Below are 14,764 nucleotides of genomic sequence, written 5' to 3' on the forward strand. Positions count from 1 at the left end.
TTAATACTCGCATTCTTGTTTTTCTATTCAAATATCCAATGAATCGTTGTCAGCCCCTGAAAAATTCCTCGTATAAATCATTGTCAACCATTTTACAGCCATCGTTAGTTTTACATTCTTGCTAGCTGTCGCTAACATACAGCAATTCCTCTGGCCGCAGCAGAGCAATGAAATTACGCGGAGGAACCAGTAAATTAATTAACACATTTGTACACAGACGCGCTACGGTTGTCATTAACATAGATATTATTGGCGAATGAGTTTTGTTTTATACCAACCAAGTTTCGTTGCGTAACGTGCACGTTGAATTGATCGCGTGGCCTAATGGATAAGGCGTCCGACTACGAATCGGAAGATTGTGGGTTCGAGTCCCATCGTGATCGATGTGCTGTTAATCTTAGTTGAGAACAAGTCTACTAAAGTGGAGAAACTACACAGTGGCATGCGATTCCTGAAAACCGACAAATCTGTTCCCAATAAAAGTGGATTTCGTAACATGGCTTGCGACATGCTACTAATAGGTACATTTAACTCTGGCATTCTTGTTTCTCTAATCACATTTGCAATGAATCATTGTCAGCCCTTGATATATTCCTCGTAAAATTCATTGTCAATCATTTTACAGCCATCGTTAGTTTTACATTCTTGCCAGCTGTCGCTAACATACAGCAATTCCTCTGGCTGCAGCAGAGCCATGAAATTACACGGAGGCACCAGTAAATTAAGTAACACATTTGTACACAGACGCGCTACGGTTGTCATTAACAGAGAAATTACTGACGAATGAGTTTTGTTTTATACTAACCAAATTTTGTTACGTAACGTGTACGTTGATATGATCGCGTGGCCTAATGGATAAGGCGTCCGACTTCGAATCGGAAGATTGTGGGTTCGAGTCCCATCGTGATCGATGTGTTGTTAATTTTAGTTTAGAACAGGTCTACTAAAGTGAAACAACTACCCAGTGGCATGCGCTTTCTAAAAATTGACAAGTCGGTTTCCAATTAAAGTCAATTTCGTAACATGGCTTGTGACATGCTACTTATTAAAACATTTAATACTCGCATTCTTGTTTTTCTATTTAAATATCCAATGAATCGTTGTCAGCCCCCGAGAAATTTCTCGTATAAATTATTGTCAACCATTTTACAGCCATCGTTAGTTTTACATTATTGCCAGCCGTCGCTAACATACAGCAATTCCTCTGGCTGCAGCAGAGCCATGAAATTACACGGAGGAACCAGTAAATTAATTAACACATTTGTACACAGACGAGCTACGGTTGTCATTAACATAGAAATTATTGACGAATGAGTTTTGTTTTATTCTAACCAAATTTTGTTGCGTAACGTGTACGTTGATATGATCGCGTGGCCTAATGGATAAGGCGTCCGACTTCGAATCGGAAGATTGTGGGTTCGAGTCCCATCGTGATCGATGTGTTGTTAATTTTAGTTCAGAACATGTCTACTAAAGTGGAACAACTACCCAGTGGCATGCGCTTTCTAAAAATTGACAAATCTGTTCCCAGTGAAAGTGAATTTCGTAACATGGCTTGCGACATGCTAGTAATAGGTACATTTAACACTGGCATTCTAGTTTCTGTAATCAACTTTACAATGAATCATTGTCAGCCCTTGATATATTCCTCGTAAAATTCGTTGTCAACCATTTTACAGCCATCGTTAGTTTGTGCATTCTTGCCAGCCGTCGCTAATATACAGCATTTCCTCTGGCTGCGGCATAGCTTTGAAATTACACGGAGGAACCAGTCAATTAATTAAAACATTTGTACACAGACGCGCTAGGGTTGTCCTTAGCATAGAATTACTCCTATTGAGCTTTGTTTGATGCCAACCAGATTTTTTTGCGTAACGCAAACTTTAATTTGATCGCGTGGCCTAATGGATAAGGCGTTCGACTTCGAATCGTAAGATTGTGGGTTCGAGTCCCATCGTGATCGATGTGTTGTTAATCTTAGTTCAAAACAGGTCTACGAAAGGGGAACAACTACCCAGTGGCATGCGCCTTCTAAAAATTGACAAGTCTGTTCCCAATTAAAGTCAATTTCGTAACATGGCTTGTGACATGCTACCTATAAAAAGATTTAATACTCGCATTCATGTTTTTCTATTGAAATATCCAATGAATCGTTGTCAGCCCCTGGAAAATTCCTCGTATAAATCATTGTCAACCATTTTACAGCCATCGTTAGTTTTACATTCTTGCCAACTGTCGCTAACATTCAGCAATTCCTCTGGCCGCAGCAGAGCCATGAAATTACACGGAGGAACCAGTAAATTAATTAACACATTTGTACACAGACGCGCTACGGTTGTTATTAACATAGAAATTATTGGCGAATGAGTTTTGTTTTATACTAACTAAATTTTGTTGCGTAACGTGTTTGTTCACATGATCGCGTGGCCTAATGGATGGGCGTCCCACTTCGAATCGGAAGATCGAGGGTTCGAGTCCCATCGTGATCGATGTGTTGTTAGTCTTAGTTGAGAACAAGTCTACTAAAGTGGAGAAACTACCCAGTGTCATGCGATTCCTGAAAACCGACAAATCTGTTCCCAATAAAAGTGGATTTCGTAACATGGCTTGCGACATGCTACTAATAAGTACATTTAACTCTGGCATTCTTGTTTCTCTAATCAAATTTGCAATGAATCATTGTCAGCCCTTGATATATTCTTCGTAAAATTCATTGTCAACCATTTTACAGCCATCGTTAGTTTGTGCATTCTTGCAAGCCGTCTCTAATTTACAGCAATTCCTCTGGCCGCAGCATAGCCACGAAATTTCACGGAGGTACCAGTCAATTATTTAACATATTTGTACACAGACGCGCTGCGGTTGTCATTAACATAGAAATTACTGGCATTGAAAGTTGTTTGATGCCAACCAGATATTGTTGCGTAACGCGTACATTGACATGATCGCGTGGCCTAATGGATAAAGCGTCCGACTTCGAATCGGAAGATTGTGGGTTCGAGTCCCATCGTAATCGATGTGCTGTTAATCTTAGTTGAGAACATGTCTACTAAAGTGGAGAAACTACCCAGTGGCATGCGACTCCTGAAAACCGACAAATCTGTTCCCAATAAAAGTGGATTTCGTAACATGGCTTGCGACATGCTACTAATAGGTACATTTAACTCTGGCATTCTTGTTTCTCTAATCACATTTGCAATGAATCATTGTCAGCCCTTGATATATTCCTCGTAAAATTCGTTGTCAACCATTTTACAGCCATCGTTAGTTTGTGCGTTCTTGCCAGCCGTCGCTAATATACAGCATTTCTTCTGGCTGCGGCATAGCTTTGAAATTACACGGAGGAACCAGTCAATTAATTAACACATTTGTACACAGACGCGCTACGGTTGTCATTATTAGAGAAATTATTGGCGAATGAGTTTTGTTTTATACTAACCAAATTTTGTTGCGTAACGTGTACGTTGATATGATCGCGTGGCCTAATGGATAAGGCGTCCGACTTCGAATCGGAAGATTGTGGGTTCGAGTCCCATTGTGATCGATGTGTTGTTAATTTTAGTTCAGAACAGGTCTACTAAAGTGGAACAACTACCCAGTGGCATGCGCTTTCTAAAAATTGACAAATCTGTTCCCAATAAAAGTGAATTACTTAACATGGCTTGGGACATTGTACTAATAGGTACATTTAACACTGGCAATCTTGTTTCTCTAATCAAATTTGCAATGAATCATTGCCAGCCCTTGATATATTCCTCGTAAAATTCATTGTCAACCATTTTACAGCCATCGTTAGTTTGTGCATTCTTGCCAGCCGTCTCTAATATACAGCAATTCCTCTGGCCGCAACATAGCCACGAAATCACACGGAGGTACCAGTCATTTGATTAACATATTTGTACACAGACGCGCTGCGGTTGTCATTAACATAGAAATTACTGGCATTTAACTTTGTTTGATACCAACCAGATAATGTTGCATAACGCGTACATTGACATGATCGCGTGGCCTAATGGATAAGGCGTCCGACTTCCAATCGGAAGATTGTGGGTTCGAGCGTGATCGATGTGTTGTTAATTTTAGTTCAGAACAGGTCTACTAAAGTGGAGCAACTACCCAGTGCAATGCGCTTTCTTAAAATTGACAAATCTGTTCCCAATAAAAGTGAATTTCGTAATATGGCTTGGGACTTGCTACCAATGAAAATATTTAATACTCGCATTCTTGTTTTTCTAATCAAATATCCAATGAATCGTTGTCAGCCCCTGAAAAATTCCTCGTATAAATCATTGTCAACCATTTTACAGCCATCGTTAGTTTTACATTCTTGCTAGCTGTGGCTAACATACAGCAATTCCTCTGGCCGCAGCAGAGCAATGAAATTACACGGAGGAACCAGTAAATTAATTAACACATTTGTACACAGACGCGCTACGGTTGTCATTAACATAGATATTATTGGCGAATGAGTTTTGTTTTTTACCAACCAAGTTTCGTTGCGTAGCGTGTACGTTGATATGATCGCGTGGCCTAATGGATAAGGCGTCCGACTTCGAATCGGAAGATTGTGGTTTCGAGTCCCATCGTGATCGATGTGCTGTTAATCTTAGTTGACAACAAGTCTACTAAAGTGGAGAAACTACACAATGGCATGCGATTCCTGAAAACCGACAAATCTGTTCCCAATAAAAGTGGATTTCGTAACATGGCTTGCGACATGCTACTAATAGGTACATTTAACTCTGGCATTCTTGTTTCTCTAATCACATTTGCAATGAATCATTGTCAGCCCTTGATATATTCCTCGTAAAATTCATTGTCAACCATTTTACAGAGATCGTTAGTTTTACATTCTTGCCAGCTGTCGCTAACATACAGCAATTCCTCTGGCTGCAGCAGAGCCATGAAATTACACGGAGGAACCAGTAAATTAAGTAACACATTTGTACACAGACGCGCTACGGTTGTCATTAACAGAGAAATTATTGACGAATGAGTTTTGTTTTATACTAACCAAACTTTGTTGCGTAACGTGTACGTTGATATGATCGCGTGGCCTAATGGGCTAGGCGTCCGACTTCCAATCGGAAGATTGTGGGTTCGAGCGTGATCGATGTGTTGTTAATTTTAGTTCAGAACAGGTCTACTAAAGTGGAGCAACTACCCAGTGCAATGCGCTTTCTTAAAATTGACAAATCTGTTCCCAATAAAAGTGAATTTCGTAATATGGCTTGGGACTTGCTACCAATGAATGGCATTCTTGTTTCTCTAATCACATTTGCAATGAATCATTGTCAGCCCTTGATATATTCCTCGTAAAATTCATTGTCAACCATTTTACAGAGATCGTTAGTTTTACATTCTTGCCAGCTGTCGCTAACATACAGCAATTCCTCTGGCTGCAGCAGAGCCATGAAATTACACGGAGGAACCAGTAAATTAAGTAACACATTTGTACACAGACGCGCTACGGTTGTCATTAACAGAGAAATTATTGACGAATGAGTTTTGTTTTATACTAACCAAATTTTGTTGCGTAACGTGTACGTTGATATGATCGCGTGGCCTAATGGATAAGGCGTCCGACTTCGAATCGGAAGATTGTGGGTTCGAGTCCCATCGTGATCGATGTGTTGTTAATTTTAGTTCAGAACAGGTCTACTAAAGTGAAACAACTACCCAGTGGCATGCGCTTTCTAAAAATTGACAAGTCGGTTCCCAATTAAAGTCAATTTCGTAACATGGCTTGTGACATGCTACTTATTAAAACATTTAATACTCGCTTTCTTGTTTTTCTATTTAAATATCCAATGAATCGTTGTCAGCCCCCGAAAAATTTCTCGTAAAATTCGTTGTCAACCATTTTACAGCCATCGTTACTTTGTGCATTCTTGCCAGCCGTCGCTAATATACAGCATTTCCTCTGGCTGCGGCATAGCCTTGAAATTCCACGTAGGAACCAGTCAATTAATTAAAACATTTGTACATAGACGGGTAAGGGTTGTCATTAACATAGAAATTACTAGTATTGAGCTTTGTTTGATGCCAACCAGATTTTGTTGCGTAACGCGTACGTTGATATGATCGGGTGGCCTAATGGATAAGGCGTCCGACTTCCAATCGGAAGATTGTGGGTTCGAGCGTGATCGATGTGTTGTTAATTTTAGTTCAGAACAGGTCTACTAAAGTGGAGCAACTACCCAGTGCAATGCGCTTTCTTAAAATTGACAAATCTGTTCCCAATAAAAGTGAATTTCGTAATATGGCTTGGGACTTGCTACCAATGAAAATATTTAATACTCGCATTCTTGTTTTTCTAATCAAATATCCAATGAATCTTTGTCAGCCCCTGAAAAATTCCTCGTATAAATCATTGTCAACCATTTTACAGCCATCGTTAGTTTTACATTCTTGCTAGCTGTGGCTAACATACAGCAATTCCTCTGGCCGCAGCAGAGCAATGAAATTACACGGAGGAACCAGTAAATTAATTAACACATTTGTACACAGACGCGCTACGGTTGTCATTAACATAGATATTATTGGCGAATGAGTTTTGTTTTTTACCAACCAAACTTTGTTGCGTAACGTGTACGTTGATATGATCGCGTGGCCTAATGGGCTAGGCGTCCGACTTCCAATCGGAAGATTGTGGGTTCGAGCGTGATCGATGTGTTGTTAATTTTAGTTCAGAACAGGTCTACTAAAGTGGAGCAACTACCCAGTGCAATGCGCTTTCTTAAAATTGACAAATCTGTTCCCAATAAAAGTGAATTTCGTAATATGGCTTGGGACTTGCTACCAATGAATGGCATTCTTGATTCTCTAATCACATTTGCAATGAATCATTGTCAGCCCTTGATATATTCCTCGTAAAATTCATTGTCAACCATTTTACAGAGATCGTTAGTTTTACATTCTTGCCAGCTGTCGCTAACATACAGCAATTCCTCTGGCTGCAGCAGAGCCATGAAATTACACGGAGGAACCAGTAAATTAAGTAACACATTTGTACACAGACGCGCTACGGTTGTCATTAACAAAGAAATTATTGACGAATGAGTTTTGTTTTATACTAACCAAATTTTGTTGCGTAACGTGTACGTTGATATGATCGCGTGGCTTAATGGATAAGGCGTCCGACTTCGAATCGGAAGATTGTGGGTTCGAGTCCCATCGTGATCGATGTGTTGTTAATTTTAGTTCAGAACAGGTCTACTAAAGTGAAACAACTACCCAGTGGCATGCGCTTTCTAAAAATTGACAAGTCGGTTCCCAATTAAAGTCAATTTCGTAACATGGCTTGTGACATGCTACTTATTAAAACATTTAATACTCGCTTTCTTGTTTTTCTATTTAAATATCCAATGAATCGTTGTCAGCCCCCGAAAAATTTCTCGTAAAATTCGTTGTCAACCATTTTACAGCCATCGTTACTTTGTGCATTCTTGCCAGCCGTCGCTAATATACAGCATTTCCTCTGGCTGCGGCATAGCCTTGAAATTCCACGTAGGAACCAGTCAATTAATTAAAACATTTGTACACAGACGGGTAAGGGTTGTCATTAACATAGAAATTACTAGTATTGAGCTTTGTTTGATGCCAACCAGATTTTGTTGCGTAACGCGTACGTTGATATGATCGGGTGGCCTAATGGCTAAGACGTCCGACTTCGAATCGGAAGATTGTGGGTTCGAGTCCCATCGTGATCGATGTGTTGTTAATATTAGTTAAGAACAGGTCTATTAAAGTGGAACAACTGCCCACTGGCATGCGCTTTCTAAAAATTGACAAATCTGTTCCCAATTAAAGTCAATTTTGTAACATGGCTTGTGACATGCTACCAATGAAAATATTTAATACTCGCATTCTTGTTTTTCTAATCAAATATCCAATGAATCGTTGTCAGCCCCTGAAAAATTCCTCGTATAAATCATTGTCAACCATTTTACAGCCATCGTTAGTTTTACATTCTTGCTAGCTGTCGCTAACATACAGCAATTCCTCTGGCCGCAGCAGAGCAATGAAATTACACGGAGGAACCAGTAAATTAATTAACACATTTGTACACAGACGCGCTACGGTTGTCATTAACATAGATATTATTGGCGAATGAGTTTTGTTTTTTACCAACCAAGTTTCGTTGCGTAACGTGTACGTTGATATGATCGCGTGGCCTAATGGATAAGGCGTCCGACTTCGAATCGGAAGATTGTGGTTTCGAGTCCCATCGTGATCGATGTGCTGTTAATCTTAGTTGACAACAAGTCTACTAAAGTGGAGAAACTACACAATGGCATGCGATTCCTGAAAACCGACAAATCTGTTCCCAATAAAAGTGGATTTCGTAACATGGCTTGCGACATGCTACTAATAGGTACATTTAACTCTGGCATTCTTGTTTCTCTAATCACATTTGCAATGAATCATTGTCAGCCCTTGATATATTCCTCGTAAAATTCATTGTCAACCATTTTACAGAGATCGTTAGTTTTACATTCTTGCCAGCTGTCGCTAACATACAGCAATTCCTCTGGCTGCAGCAGAGCCATGAAATTACACGGAGGAACCAGTAAATTAAGTAACACATTTGTACACAGACGCGCTACGGTTGTCATTAACAGAGAAATTATTGACGAATGAGTTTTGTTTTATACTAACCAAACTTTGTTGCGTAACGTGTACGTTGATATGATCGCGTGGCCTAATGGATAAGGCGTCCGACTTCCAATCGGAAGATTGTGGGTTCGAGCGTGATCGATGTGTTGTTAATTTTAGTTCAGAACAGGTCTACTAAAGTGGAGCAATTACCCAGTGCAATGCGCTTTCTTAAAATTGACAAATCTGTTCCCAATAAAAGTGAATTTCGTAATATGGCTTGGGACTTGCTACCAATGAATGGCATTCTTGATTCTCTAATCACATTTGCAATGAATCATTGTCAGCCCTTGATATATTCCTCGTAAAATTCATTGTCAACCATTTTACAGAGATCGTTAGTTTTACATTCTTGCCAGCTGTCGCTAACATACAGCAATTCCTCTGGCTGCAGCAGAGCCATGAAATTACACGGAGGAACCAGTAAATTAAGTAACACATTTGTACACAGACGCGCTACGGTTGTCATTACCAGAGAAATTATTGACGAATGAGTTTTGTTTTATACTAACCAAATTTTGTTGCGTAACGTGTACGTTGATATGATCGCGTGGCCTAATGGATAAGGCGTCCGACTTCGAATCGGAAGATTGTGGGTTCGAGTCCCATCGTGATCGATGTGTTGTTAATTTTAGTTCAGAACAGGTCTACTAAAGTGAAACAACTACCCAGTGGCATGCGCTTTCTAAAAATTGACAAGTCGGTTCCCAATTAAAGTCAATTTCGTAACATGGCTTGTGACATGCTACTTATTAAAACATTTAATACTCGCTTTCTTGTTTTTCTATTTAAATATCCAATGAATCGTTGTCAGCCCCCGAAAAATTTCTCGTAAAATTCGTTGTCAACCATTTCACAGCCATCGTTACTTTGTGCATTCTTGCCAGCCGTCGCTAATATACAGCATTTCCTCTGGCTGCGGCATAGCCTTGAAATTCCACGTAGGAACCAGTCAATTAATTAAAACATTTGTACACAGACGGGTAAGGGTTGTCATTAACATAGAAATTACTAGTATTGAGCTTTGTTTGATGCCAACCAGATTTTGTTGCGTAACGCGTACGTTGATATGATCGGGTGGCCTAATGGCTAAGACGTCCGACTTCGAATCGGAAGATTGTGGGTTCGAGTCCCATCGTGATCGATGTGTTGTTAATATTAGTTAAGAACAGGTCTATTAAAGTGGAACAACTGCCCACTGGCATGCGCTTTCTAAAAATTGACAAATCTGTTCCCAATTAAAGTCAATTTTGTAACATGGCTTGTGACATGCTACCAATGAAAATATTTAATACTCGCATTCTTGTTTTTCTAATCAAATATCCAATGAATCGTTGTCAGCCCCTGAAAAATTCCTCGTATAAATCATTGTCAACCATTTTACAGCCATCGTTAGTTTTACATTCTTGCTAGCTGTCGCTAACATACAGCAATTCCTCTGGCCGCAGCAGAGCAATGAAATTACACGGAGGAACCAGTAAATTAATTAACACATTTGTACACAGACGCGCTACGGTTGTCATTAACATAGATATTATTGGCGAATGAGTTTTGTTTTTTACCAACCAAGTTTCGTTGCGTAACGTGTACGTTGATATGATCGCGTGGCCTAATGGATAAGGCGTCCGACTTCGAATCGGAAGATTGTGGTTTCGAGTCCCATCGTGATCGATGTGCTGTTAATCTTAGTTGACAACAAGTCTACTAAAGTGGAGAAACTACACAATGGCATGCGATTCCTGAAAACCGACAAATCTGTTCCCAATAAAAGTGGATTTCGTAACATGGCTTGCGACATGCTACTAATAGGTACATTTAACTCTGGCATTCTTGTTTCTCTAATCACATTTGCAATGAATCATTGTCAGCCCTTGATATATTCCTCGTAAAATTCATTGTCAACCATTTTACAGAGATCGTTAGTTTTACATTCTTGCCAGCTGTCGCTAACATACAGCAATTCCTCTGGCTGCAGCAGAGCCATGAAATTACACGAAGGAACCAGTAAATTAAGTAACACATTTGTACACAGACGCGCTACGGTTGTCATTAACAGAGAAATTATTGACGAATGAGTTTTGTTTTATACTAACCAAATTTTGTTGCGTAACGTGTACGTTGATATGATCGCGTGGCCTAATGGATAAGGCGTCCGACTTCGAATCGGAAGATTGTGGGTTCGAGTCCCATCGTGATCGATGTGTTGTTAATTTTAGTTCAGAACAGGTCTACTAAAGTGAAACAACTACCCAGTGGCATGCGCTTTCTAAAAATTGACAAGTCGGTTCCCAATTAAAGTCAATTTCGTAACATGGCTTGTGACATGCTACTTATTAAAACATTTACTACTCGCATTCTTGATTTCTATTTAAATATCCAATGAATCGTTGTCAGCCCCCGAAAAATTTCTCGTATAAATCATTGTCAACCATTTTACAGCCATCGTTAGTTTTACATTCTTGCCAGCTGTCGCTAACATACAGCAATTCCTCTGGCTGCAGCAGAGCCATGAAATTACACGGAGGAACCAGTAAATTAATTAACACATTTGTACACAGACGAGCTACGGTTGTCATTAACATAGAAATTATTGACGAATGAGTTTTGTTTTATTCTAACCAAATTTTGATGCGTAACGTGTACGTTGATATGATCGCGTGGCCTAATGGATAAGGCGTCCGACTTTGAATCTTAAGATTGTGGGTTCGAGTCCCATCGTGGTCGATGTGTTGTTAATTATAGTTCAGAACAGGTCTACTAAAGTGGAACAACTACCCAGTGGCATGCGCTTTCTAAAAATTGACAAATCTGTTCCCAGTAAAAGTGAATTTCGTAATATGGCTTGCGACATGCTAGTAATAGGTACATTTAAGACTGGCATTCTAGTTTCTGTAATCAACTTTACAATGAATCATTGTCAGCCCTAGATATATTCCTCGTAAAATTCGTTGTCAACCATTTTACAGCCATCGTTAGTTTGTGCATTCTTGCCTGCCGTCGCTAATATACAGCATTTCCTCTGGCTGCCGCGTATCTTTGAAATTACACGGAGGAACCAGTCAATTAATTAAAACATTTGTACACAGACGCGCTAGGGTTCTCATTAGCAAAGAATTACTCCTATTAAGCTTTGTTTGATGCCAACCAGATTTTGTTGCGTAACGCAAACGTTAATATGATCGCGTGGCCTAATGGATAAGGCGTCCGACTTCGAATCGTAAGAGTGGAACAACTACCCAGTGGCATGCGCCTTCTAAAAATTGACAAGTCTTTTCCCAATTAAAGTCAATTTCGTAACATGGCTTGTGACATGCTACCTATAAAAACATTTAATACTCGCATTCATGTTTTTCTATTCAAATATCCAATGAATCGTTGTCAGCTCCTGGAAAATTCCTCGTATAAATCATTGTCAACCATTTTACAGCAATCGTTAGTTTGTGCATTCTTGCAAGCCGTCTCTAATTTACAGCAATTCCTCTGGCCGCAGCATAGCCACGATATTTCACGGAGGTACCAGTCAATTATTTAACACATTTGTACACAGACGCGCTAGGGTTGTCATTAACATAGAAATTACTGGCATTGAAATTTGTTTGATGCCAACCAGATATTGTTGCGTAACGCGTACATTGGCATGATCGCGTGGCCTAACGGGTAAGGCGTTCGACTTCGAATCGGAAAATTGTGGGTTCGAGTCCCATCGTGATCGATGTGCTGTTAATCTTAGTTGAGAACAAGTCTACTAAAGTGGAGAAACTACCCAGTGGCATGTGATTCCTGAAAACCGACAAATCTGTTCCCAATAAAAGTGGATTTCGTAACATGGCTTGCGACATGCTACTAATAAGTACATTTAACTCTGGCATTCTTGTTTGTCTAATCATATTTACAATGAATTGTTGCCAGGCCTTGAAATATTCCTCGTAAAATTCATTGTCCACCATTATACAGCCATCGTTAGTTTGTGCATTCTTGCCAGCCATCGCTAATATAGAGCTTTTCCTCTGGCGGCGGCATAGGCATGAAATTACACGGAGGTGCCAGTCAATTAATTAACACATTTGTACACAGACGTGCCAGGGTTGCCTGTAACTTAGAAATTATTGGCAAATGAGTTTTCTTTTATTCCAACCAAATTTTGTTGCATAACGTGTACGTTGATATGATCGGGTGGCCTAATGGATAAGGCGTCCGACTTCGAATCTGGCGATTGTGGATCGAGTCCCATTGTGGTCGACGTATTGTTAATCTTAGTTGAGAACAAGTCTACTAAAGTGGAAAGAATTCCCAGCGCCATGCACTTCTTTAAAATTGACAAATGTGTTCCCAATAAAACTGGATTTCGTAACATGGCTTGTGACATGCAACTATTAAGCACATTTAATACAGGCATTCTTGTTTCTCTAATCATATTTACAGCGAATCGTTGCCAGCCCTTGAAATATTCCTCGTAAAATTCGTTGTCAAACATTTTACAGCCATCGTTAGTTTGTGCATTCTTGCCAGCCATCGCTAATATACAGCATTTCCTCTGGCTGCGGCATAGTTTTGAAATTACCTGGAGGAACCAGTCAATTAATTAAAACATTTGTACACAGACTCGCTAGGGTTGTCATTAACATAGAAATTACTGCTATTGAGCTTTGTTTGCTGCCAACCAGATTTTGTTGCGTAACGCGTACGTTGATATGATCGCGTGGCCTAATGGATAAGGCGTCCGACTTCGAATCGGAAGAATGTGGGTTCGAGTCCCATCGTGATCGATGTGTTGTTAATCTTAGGTTAGAACAGGTCTACTAAAGTGGAACAACTACCCAGTGGCATGCGCTTTCTAAAAATTGACAAATCTGTTCCCAATTAAAGTTAATTTCGTAACATGGCTTGTGACATGCTACCTATAAAAACATTTAATACTCGCATTCTTGTTTCTCCAATCAAATTTACAATGCATCGCTGTCAGCCCCTCGTATAAATCATTGTCAACTATTTTACAGCCATCGTTAGTTTTACATTCTTGCCAGCTGTCGCTAACATACAGCAATTCCTCTGGCTGCAGCACAGCCATGAAATTACACGGAGGAACCAGTAAATTAATTAACACATTTGTACACAGACGCGCTACGGTTGTCATTAACATAGAAATTATTGGCGAATGAGTTTTGTTTTATACTAACCAAATTTTGTTGCGTAACCTACACGTTGCTATGATCGCGTGGCCTAATGGATAAGGCGTCCGACTTCGAATGGGAAGATTGTGGGTTCGAGTCCCATCGTGATCGATGTGTTGTTATTTTTAGATCAGAACTTGTCTACTAAGGTGGAACAACTACCCAGTGGCATGCGCTTTCTAAAAATTGACAAATCTGTTCCCAATAAAAGTGAATTTCGTAACATGGCTTGCGGCATGCTGCTAATAGGTATATTTAACACTGGCATTCTTGTTTCTCTAATCAAATATCCAATGAATCGTTGTCAGCCCCTGGAAACTTCCTCGTATAAATCATTGTCAACCATTTTACAGCCATCGTTAGTTTTACATTCTTGCCAGCTGTCGCTAACATACAGCAATTCCTCTGGCTGCAGCACAGCCATGAAATTACACGGAGGAACCAGTCAATTAATTAAAACATTTGTACACAGACGCGCTAGGGTTGTCATTAACATAGAAATTACTGCTATTGAGCTTTGTTTGATGCCAACCAGATTTTGTTGCGTAACGCGTACGTTGATATGATCGCGTGGCCTTATGGATAAGGCGTTCGACTTCGAATCGGAAGATTGTGGGTTCGAGTCCCATCGTAATCGATGTGTTGTTAATCTTAGTTCAGAACAGGTCTACTAAACTGAAACAACTACCCAGTGGCATGCGCTTTCAAAAAATTGACAAATCTGTTCCCAACAAAAGTCAATTTCGTAACATGGCTTCTGACATGCTACCTATAAAAACATTTTATACTCGCATTCTTGTTTTTCTATTATAACATCCAATGAATCGTTGTCAGCCCCTGAAAAATTTCTCGTATAAATCATTGTCCACCATTTTACAGCCATCGTTAGTTTTACATTCTTGCCAGCTGTCGCTAACATACAGCAATTCCTCTGG

General features: G+C 39.8%; 18 non-coding genes across 18 annotated transcripts; all 18 read left to right on the forward strand.

The window, feature by feature from the left end:
- The first annotated feature begins 310 nt into the window (after positions 1-310).
- On the forward strand, positions 311-383 carry Trnar-acg (transfer RNA arginine (anticodon ACG)). Its single transcript has one exon. It is a non-coding gene; the product is annotated as a tRNA-Arg (tRNA).
- Positions 384-837: 454 nt separating this feature from the next.
- Trnar-ucg (transfer RNA arginine (anticodon UCG)) lies at positions 838-910 on the forward strand. The gene has a single exon. It is a non-coding gene; the product is annotated as a tRNA-Arg (tRNA).
- A 454-nt stretch (positions 911-1,364) lies between these two features.
- Positions 1,365-1,437, forward strand: Trnar-ucg (transfer RNA arginine (anticodon UCG)). The gene has a single exon. It is a non-coding gene; the product is annotated as a tRNA-Arg (tRNA).
- Positions 1,438-1,890: 453 nt separating this feature from the next.
- Trnar-ucg (transfer RNA arginine (anticodon UCG)) lies at positions 1,891-1,963 on the forward strand. The gene has a single exon. It is a non-coding gene; the product is annotated as a tRNA-Arg (tRNA).
- A 980-nt stretch (positions 1,964-2,943) lies between these two features.
- Positions 2,944-3,016, forward strand: Trnar-ucg (transfer RNA arginine (anticodon UCG)). The gene has a single exon. It is a non-coding gene; the product is annotated as a tRNA-Arg (tRNA).
- Positions 3,017-3,471: 455 nt separating this feature from the next.
- On the forward strand, positions 3,472-3,544 carry Trnar-ucg (transfer RNA arginine (anticodon UCG)). Its single transcript has one exon. It is a non-coding gene; the product is annotated as a tRNA-Arg (tRNA).
- Positions 3,545-4,519: 975 nt separating this feature from the next.
- Trnar-ucg (transfer RNA arginine (anticodon UCG)) lies at positions 4,520-4,592 on the forward strand. Its single transcript has one exon. It is a non-coding gene; the product is annotated as a tRNA-Arg (tRNA).
- A 963-nt stretch (positions 4,593-5,555) lies between these two features.
- Trnar-ucg (transfer RNA arginine (anticodon UCG)) lies at positions 5,556-5,628 on the forward strand. Its single transcript has one exon. It is a non-coding gene; the product is annotated as a tRNA-Arg (tRNA).
- A 1,484-nt stretch (positions 5,629-7,112) lies between these two features.
- Trnar-ucg (transfer RNA arginine (anticodon UCG)) lies at positions 7,113-7,185 on the forward strand. Its single transcript has one exon. It is a non-coding gene; the product is annotated as a tRNA-Arg (tRNA).
- Positions 7,186-7,639: 454 nt separating this feature from the next.
- On the forward strand, positions 7,640-7,712 carry Trnar-ucg (transfer RNA arginine (anticodon UCG)). The gene has a single exon. It is a non-coding gene; the product is annotated as a tRNA-Arg (tRNA).
- Positions 7,713-8,166: 454 nt separating this feature from the next.
- Trnar-ucg (transfer RNA arginine (anticodon UCG)) lies at positions 8,167-8,239 on the forward strand. The gene has a single exon. It is a non-coding gene; the product is annotated as a tRNA-Arg (tRNA).
- Positions 8,240-9,202: 963 nt separating this feature from the next.
- On the forward strand, positions 9,203-9,275 carry Trnar-ucg (transfer RNA arginine (anticodon UCG)). The gene has a single exon. It is a non-coding gene; the product is annotated as a tRNA-Arg (tRNA).
- Positions 9,276-9,729: 454 nt separating this feature from the next.
- On the forward strand, positions 9,730-9,802 carry Trnar-ucg (transfer RNA arginine (anticodon UCG)). The gene has a single exon. It is a non-coding gene; the product is annotated as a tRNA-Arg (tRNA).
- Positions 9,803-10,256: 454 nt separating this feature from the next.
- Trnar-ucg (transfer RNA arginine (anticodon UCG)) lies at positions 10,257-10,329 on the forward strand. The gene has a single exon. It is a non-coding gene; the product is annotated as a tRNA-Arg (tRNA).
- Positions 10,330-10,783: 454 nt separating this feature from the next.
- On the forward strand, positions 10,784-10,856 carry Trnar-ucg (transfer RNA arginine (anticodon UCG)). The gene has a single exon. It is a non-coding gene; the product is annotated as a tRNA-Arg (tRNA).
- Positions 10,857-12,297: 1,441 nt separating this feature from the next.
- On the forward strand, positions 12,298-12,370 carry Trnar-ucg (transfer RNA arginine (anticodon UCG)). The gene has a single exon. It is a non-coding gene; the product is annotated as a tRNA-Arg (tRNA).
- A 981-nt stretch (positions 12,371-13,351) lies between these two features.
- On the forward strand, positions 13,352-13,424 carry Trnar-ucg (transfer RNA arginine (anticodon UCG)). Its single transcript has one exon. It is a non-coding gene; the product is annotated as a tRNA-Arg (tRNA).
- Positions 13,425-13,867: 443 nt separating this feature from the next.
- On the forward strand, positions 13,868-13,940 carry Trnar-ucg (transfer RNA arginine (anticodon UCG)). The gene has a single exon. It is a non-coding gene; the product is annotated as a tRNA-Arg (tRNA).
- The last annotated feature ends 824 nt before the right edge of the window (positions 13,941-14,764 follow it).

The sequence above is a fragment of the Hydractinia symbiolongicarpus genome, chromosome 11, assembly GCF_029227915.1.
Source record: "Hydractinia symbiolongicarpus strain clone_291-10 chromosome 11, HSymV2.1, whole genome shotgun sequence".
NCBI lineage: Eukaryota > Metazoa > Cnidaria > Hydrozoa > Anthoathecata > Hydractiniidae > Hydractinia > Hydractinia symbiolongicarpus.